Below are 7,501 nucleotides of genomic sequence, written 5' to 3'. Positions count from 1 at the left end.
GTTTGTTTTGAGGCAGAGATGGGGAAGGCTCAGAGGCACGAAGCCATCTGAGCAGTCCCTGTGGAGGGCTTTACCCTCCTGCTGCCTAAGGAGTGTAACAGGAGTGTTGAGACAGACAGGGTGTAAGGTGAGGCACTTCACACTCAATCAGGAGACTGGTGTTGACAGGTGCAGGTGCTGACAATGAAGGAAAAAAAGGTAACGTTTATACACACCCCCCTTGAGTTCTCATTTTCCTCACCCACAGCTGAGGACCTGAGATGGCATTAAACTACAACAGAGAGTAAATACTTTYGGCTCCATTCCTGAGCTCCCCAGGGTTTGGGAAACAGAACCTGGATCTTGGCCTCACTGGTATGCAAAAGAATAATGGCTCCAAAGTTTCTAAGCAAAGAATATAATATGCAAGTATGTGCATGCAAAATATATGGGGTTCAGTTTCAGTGAATATCTTGCAGAATTATTAGAGATCAGTGACTATCAAAAACCCCTGCAACCTTTGCTTTATGGGTGTATTCAGATCAGTCTTTGATTGTTGTGTTAATACATATGTTGTGCAATACACGTGCTMTGTTCCTCAGGCTGTATCCAGTCCTTTTTCTATACATGTTCTGGATTGTGATATCCTCAGAGACAATCTTGAGAGCTAATCCCAGCATGCCTGAGTGTTATTTWTTCCTGACAAATAATGAAAAATTGTGATGTTAACAGAATTCTGTATGAAACCTAGAGAAACTGAAAGGGAAGTGGAAAGGTACAAAATAACACTGGAAAATTTTAAGGCATTCAGGGAAAGTTAGCTATCCACAGGGAAGTAGATTTTTGTGTGCAAGACCTGCTTTACTAGGCTTTTTCAAATTAGACAGAGAGCTTAGCTCGGTGCAGTGAACCTGAAAGAGTAATATATGACAGTTCATCTTGCCAGGTGTATCAGCCCTTTAGAAGCCTACCATAATACTTCTGGTCCCWCTGGGTTAATGAAAAAAATATCTAGAACAAGAGACATATCTTTTTATTTACACTGTTCTTTTGCAATCTCAAGTTGTTAAAAGTTTAGGAAAAGGAAAAGGTCAGGATTGGTTTTAGCAGTTCCTGAAGGATTGCATCCTGTGGGAGAGACCCACATTGGAGCAGGGGAAGAATGAGAGGAGTCCTCCACTGAGGAAGAAGGAGTGTCAGAGATAACGTGTGAAGAACTGATCATAGCTCTCATTCCCCATTCACCTGCACCTCTGAACACAGGACGAGGTAGAGTATTTGGGAGTGAAATTTAGCCTGTGAAGAGGGAAGGCGAGGGGGAAAGGTGCTAAGATTTGGGGKTTTTTTTCTCATTACTCTGATTTTGATTGTTAATAAATGCACTTTTTTTTCTCCAAGTTGATTCTATTTTTGATGTGATCTCTTCCTGCCTTTATCTTGACCCATGAGMATTTTGATATATTTTCTCCTCCCAATCCACCTGCAGAGGGGAATTACAGAATAGCTTTGGTGGGCACCTGGTATTCAGACAATCACAGCCTAAATTTGTTTCTTAGACTGAATAAAAATTCCATAGATCTTGAATCTTCCTGCTAAATTTTAAAATATTGTTTCATTAATAATATAATAGTAATCACATCTTTGTTAGATGTTTTGTTACACAGATTAAAAGAGATGCTCAKGCCCTTGGTATCAAATTTAAACAAATTTTGTTATGGAGTCACCTGCACCTATCTTGGGCAGTTGTGAGATAACCATAAAAAATGACTATACTGTGGACATAATTTAAAAAAAAAAAAAAGGAAAATTAAAGCCCCATAATTTTTCTAAGCAGAGCACCCTGTTACTAGTTTCTTACAAGAGCCAGGGTGYTTTTATATGGTTGTTCCTGTCTTTTATTACTCTATTATTATATTAAATGCATGAGAAGAATATTATATGATTTGTTTTAAATGTGCATTACTGCTTAGTTTACTCTTTTGTAAGTAAAGCACAAACGTGGCTACTACCTACAAGTATCTTTTTTTTTTTTTCAGTTGCCTGCAGGCTCTGTATTTCTTTGAAAAATGAAATAGTGATATAGACCTTCTCTGAAAAATGAGGCAATATGAAAATCCATATATTAGACAAAGAACATTGTGTAAAATCTTTGGCAATGAGAGCTGTTGATCTTAACCCCATGGTTAATTTTAATAGATTTGGATGGAATCAAACGAAAATTAACATTTATTTAATTTRAATTGCATTGTATTTTAAGAAATTATAATTTTGGTTACATTTATTTAAATGAAATTGTATTTATAAATCTTTTACTTGAAAGGCTAAGAGGAAAAAAAAATCATTTCAGAAGGAAAACTGTGTCTTCTAATATCCTAAAATGCCCTTCAATTCAGTGAATTTCCAGAGATTATAAACTGAAGCAGCAAAATCTGAGATTAATCAGAGATTCTTCAGTATTTCTCTCACATTCTTTGAATGTTCACAGATAAAACAAAAGAGTGAAAACAATTTATGTTATTGTCTTCACTGTTTTGCCTTTCATCACTGCATATGTAATTGATGACTGCAGTCAGTTTCTAAACTCCTGAAGAAAAGTCAAGACAGACTTGAAAGAACTTGAACTTTTGTACAAAGCTTAACGTTGTTCTGTTTTAATATTGCTAAGGAAAATATAATATATTTGTATTTACGCAAATAAGCAGTCAAAAGACTACTTAACAGTAGAATTGATCTTATTTACTTCATATTTCATATTCTGCTACAATTGGTAGCAGCCAATGCATATCACTGTGGGATTTTTTTTTTCTTAATCGTTTTCAGCATCCACAAGGAATATAGTCAGAATTTTTTTTGCACAAAATCCTGGATAAGGATACAGTAGACAATACTTGTAAAATGTTGGTTGAGGTTTCCTTGCTACCACCCTCAACCTGCAGTATCTTTAACAGGGATAGTCCATTCCTACCTTTGTAGACTCATTACTCCAGCAGTGTAGAATCAGCTGTGCTCTGCCTCTGCCCAGTCCTTGGCCTTCCTCCAGCTTTTCCTCCTTCTCAGCTGCTCATCTGTCAAACCGTGGGTGGGCAGTGCTGCCTCACAAACCAGTGCTCAGACTGGTTGCCAATGCAAACAGGAAACAAATAAGCACAAGTGTTTGGCCTTTGAAACAAGTGAATATCATCTGCCAAAATGATCAGAATCCCAGTTTTGCTGTCCTGCCCTCTGTCCATTTCCAGTTGGCTTCCCACAAGTAACTAGGTCTGGATTGAGGCTCACGATTTTTGACAGCAATAAATTTTCCAACTGCATTTTTGGAGGCATTCATAGAGAAATGCAAGAGCTCCCAGTATGCAGCACCTTTTTGTCTCTGCTATATATGTATTTTGGTATGATCTTGGCATTAATTAGTGCAGGGGTACTTTTACAGTTGACTGCTTTCAGATGGTAAGTTTTATTTGAACCAAATGTGATGCTGCGTTCTTTCCTTTAGATTTTATGTTTCTGCATGTCTGCCACAGCTCATTGAAAGGAAGGGAGCATGTAGCATCTGGTAAGCCAAGGACCACTGAAGCTAAATAATAAGTACTTCTTCCTGGTAACTAAATTGTCTGGCTTCAAAAAAATTTGCCAAATTAATTAGTTGAGTAACCCTTTTCTGAAGGCTATAATCTATGAGAGTGAATGTGGTGCGTAGAAAAACATATTGATAAAAAATTCCTGGCTCCACATATTTTATTGCAGGTGGAACTGCAATGTTCTAATCTAACTTAAGAAAAGGGGGAAAAAATGGAAGCAAAGTTCGTTAAGTTATTTTTGCCAAAAGAAAAAAAGAAAGCCAAACTTCCTTTCTCTGTGACAGTAAAGAGAGAGACAGGAACAGAAGGCATCACTAGTCATTTCACACTCTCCTGTAGAATTATACTGAAGGGAAAATATCACTGAACAGCAGGGAAAGTATAGAATTCATGAGCAAAGGAATATTAGTTATAGTCTTTTCTTCCTAATGAAATTCTCAGATCAGAAATCATGATTGCCACATTATGTCTGTAGAAACATAAAGAAGAAAATATCTGAAGTGCATTAACACTTTCTAGTCTCCCCCATTTCCATTCCTATGCAAGCATCAGTTCTTTGATAGAAAACTAATCCTTTTCGGACACTAAAGCACCTCATGGGAATACTGTGGAAAGTCAAAACTGCTTCAAGGTGGCYCTGCAGTTGATCAGGTGTGTTTTCCTTATACCTACAGATATTCAAGTAATATGGTTCTGAAAAGCAGCTCCTTAGCTAGAGTCAGTGTGGCTTGTCATTCACTGCTAAATCACCTCATATATAATAACACTGGCTCTGATCCAACAGGCATTATTGTGATTGCAAACTAAATTAGTTCTCGGAAAATATTTCATTCACGCTTTCCCTAGCCCATAGGCTTCCTCTTATTTTGCTGGTTAATGAAACCTCCATCAGCATCTCTCTTTATTGTSTTCAACAAGTGGAATCAGGGAACATCTTGTACCTCTTACCACTGACCACGCTGCACTCTCTTCCTGAGCAGTTTTGGTTCACCTCTACAAATTGAGTAAAAATTGCACAAAAAGGCTGTTGATCTGACTTTGATTTTATAATTTTTTTCATTATTTTACAAAGATAAAAGTTTGTGTTGTTCTCATTGTGAACCCTAGTAGACACTTTTAACACTACTGTATGTGGTGTGCTGGTCCAGCACAGTACAGCTAAAAATTTTCCCACTATACAGAATGCAAGTCTGTGCTTTTTCTTAATGACTGCCATTTGAAGGAGAAATTTTGCTGTCCTTTAAGTGTTTGGGGTTTTTTTGGTTTGGGGTTTGGTTTGGTTTTTTTTGTTTGTTTGTTGGTTTGTTTTGTTTTTTGGTTTTTGGTTTTTGTTTTTTGTTTTTTGGTTTTTTGTTTTTTGTTTTTTGTTTTTTGTTTTATTAAGTAGCTATCTTTAACTTCTTGCTGAGAAGTGGTTTTGTCTTGCAAAGGAAGAAGTTTTCTTCCTCTGTGGCAGTGTGCTGGTTAATAAGGGTTTTCCTATATTCAGAGCTTGTCTCCAATGCCTTAACACTCAGTGGTAGTTCCCAAAGTTTGATTATATCTCTGCAGTTTTAGATCTCCCTACATGAAAATACACCAGAGCTTTTTGTATGTGATAATGGATATTGGATTTCYACTTCCCTTCAAAGTCTAAATTTTTGAAGGTAAACATTAGCCAAGCAAGGAAAGACACAAGAACCTTTCCAGAAACTGATGCAACTATCCTTATCATAAAGATCATGAAGTGACCTGAATTTCCCAGCCTACATGGCCTGAACTCTAAAATTACACTGAATCTGAGGAGTCCATAGGAYAGATATTTCCACAATAAGAAAAGGAAAACTATTCTGTAAGGATTGGTTTTTATAGGAGAGAAAAAACAGGGCATGCTGATCTGGCTGTTCTGAACACTCATTTCACRGGAAATAGGTAACAAAAAATAAAAGCCACATTAGGGAGTTAGGGTGATAATAGCTCATTATCCAATGAGAGATAAATAGACACAACAAAAATATGTGGGAAAGGGAAGCTACAAAGTCTGCTGCCACCAATGTTGAGTAGGTACCTTGAGATGAACTTAATTTGATGCTGCCTATGAAGTGCACAGAGAATGCCAACCTGCTCAGGTTTATTCTCTACTCAGTATTGTTGATTTCAGAGATTGCATGTGSCCTGGCACTGTGCCAAATGTGGGTAAATACACTCTTTTGAATTTTTTTTTTTTTTTCAAATGTATAAGTCAATATTCAGTGCTGTTCAGATAACATGTATCTAAATTGTTGTGAAAATGCTTAGGGACAGGAACTGTCATTTAAAAACTTCTTTCTCTGTGATTAGAGAGCAGTAGTTGATCATTCTTTGTAATGTATTTTAAACAAKTGTYATATGGCATGACCTTGAAGCATTACAGCAATCTCTTCCTAACTTTACTAATATGTCAGACATATGCACCTTAAGCATTTGTTATGGCTGGACCTAATCAACAGAAGCTTGATCTGTTTTTATCAAGTAAAAAAATACAAAATAACTCAGTTAAATTTTGYGTTAATAGAGGTATTAGCACCTGATGAACATTGTCTTTTTGTACCGYTTTTTTATATAGTTTTATTTATGCAASAATGATTGTGGTATGGAAATTACTWTAAATAATAYATTGCCTTTCTGCATACAGAAAAGAGAAAACTGAATCTGCCAGGTGAGATGTTTGAAGCAGCCTATTCACTAAGTTGTTCTGGCTGCTGGAATTCCATCTTATTTTATCTCCCTTGCCACTCARCTACAGAAACAGGCAAACAGAATCTGACATATAAATGAGGGATCTAAAAAGAGACAAAAAGTGTCTAGGCTCATCAGTAAGAATATTGGACTAATGTGTTGTCAGCTGAGAGCATGAGACAAGGAAGGTTATGTCATTACTTCTACTGCCATTATTTACATGTCAAGTTACATGTGACAAATTCATCTGAACCAGATGAGATAACATGATCAGCATATGATATTAAGAAATACTATAATTCATTGCTCATTTAATAAAAAGTTGTCTTGATCCAGTATAGTGGAAAATAGAATAAAAGCCAGARCATACAAGCAATGTATCACTCCAGAGTATCACATTTTGTTACTGATGAGATTATGCTGAAATAGGGCTGACGTAAACTAAAAAGCTACAATGTAGCTAACTCAACAGAAAGCCATTGTCATGGTTACATTTAACATTCTTTTGGGAGAGAAAAGTTTCTAGGGTGTTAGTCATGCTAGTATAAATCATAAGGGAAACACTTCTTTAATTAGGCACATATCCTAAAACAGGGATACGGAGAGATTTTATATAATTGTGCTATTGAGTAGCTCTTCCTTTCAATCTGAAACGTACTCATTTTAGCTTGGGTCAGCAATTGTCTGTCAAACCTTTTAACACTTCTCTGCAGGAATGGTCTGTATCTTTCTAATTCTGTGAAAATTCAATTTGATTATTGGCAGAAGTTTCCAGTATTACTTGAAATTCATCCAATTAAATGAATTCTACTTTTCTGAGTGTGAATGCAGACAGCCAAGAGCAGTGCCAACATTAATTTACCATTATATATGAGCATAATGTCATGGAAGGCCAATTTACYGAGTCTATCTCCCAGACAGCACACAATTGTTACCACATTTCTGGCAGGATCTTTTCCTAGTCTAGTTCAAGAGGTTATTCTACTTTATGTGAGCATGTGATGGGTAGGGGAAGGGATGGTAGATGCCTATTTTAGATGTTCCTTAATTTKCTTTATTTTGAATCAGCAACACAAGGCAGGTTAATTGCTGCCTTATTTGCATATAACTCCTCTGTTACTAATGAAGCAACTGAATGTAAATCCCAGATTTGAAAGGAAGCTTGGCCAAACTGTGCCCTAAAACGCTTCAGAAGAAAATAAGGGTGAACTAAAAATCATTGTTTGCCATCACTGTTCCAATGCTCTTGA

The sequence above is a fragment of the Malurus melanocephalus genome, unplaced genomic scaffold (genome assembly GCF_030028575.1).
Source record: "Malurus melanocephalus ecotype Western Australia unplaced genomic scaffold, MMel_1.1 scaffold_270, whole genome shotgun sequence".
In the NCBI taxonomy this organism is placed as follows: Eukaryota; Metazoa; Chordata; class Aves; order Passeriformes; family Maluridae; genus Malurus; species Malurus melanocephalus.
Note: the sequence above shows the minus strand (reverse complement) of the source record.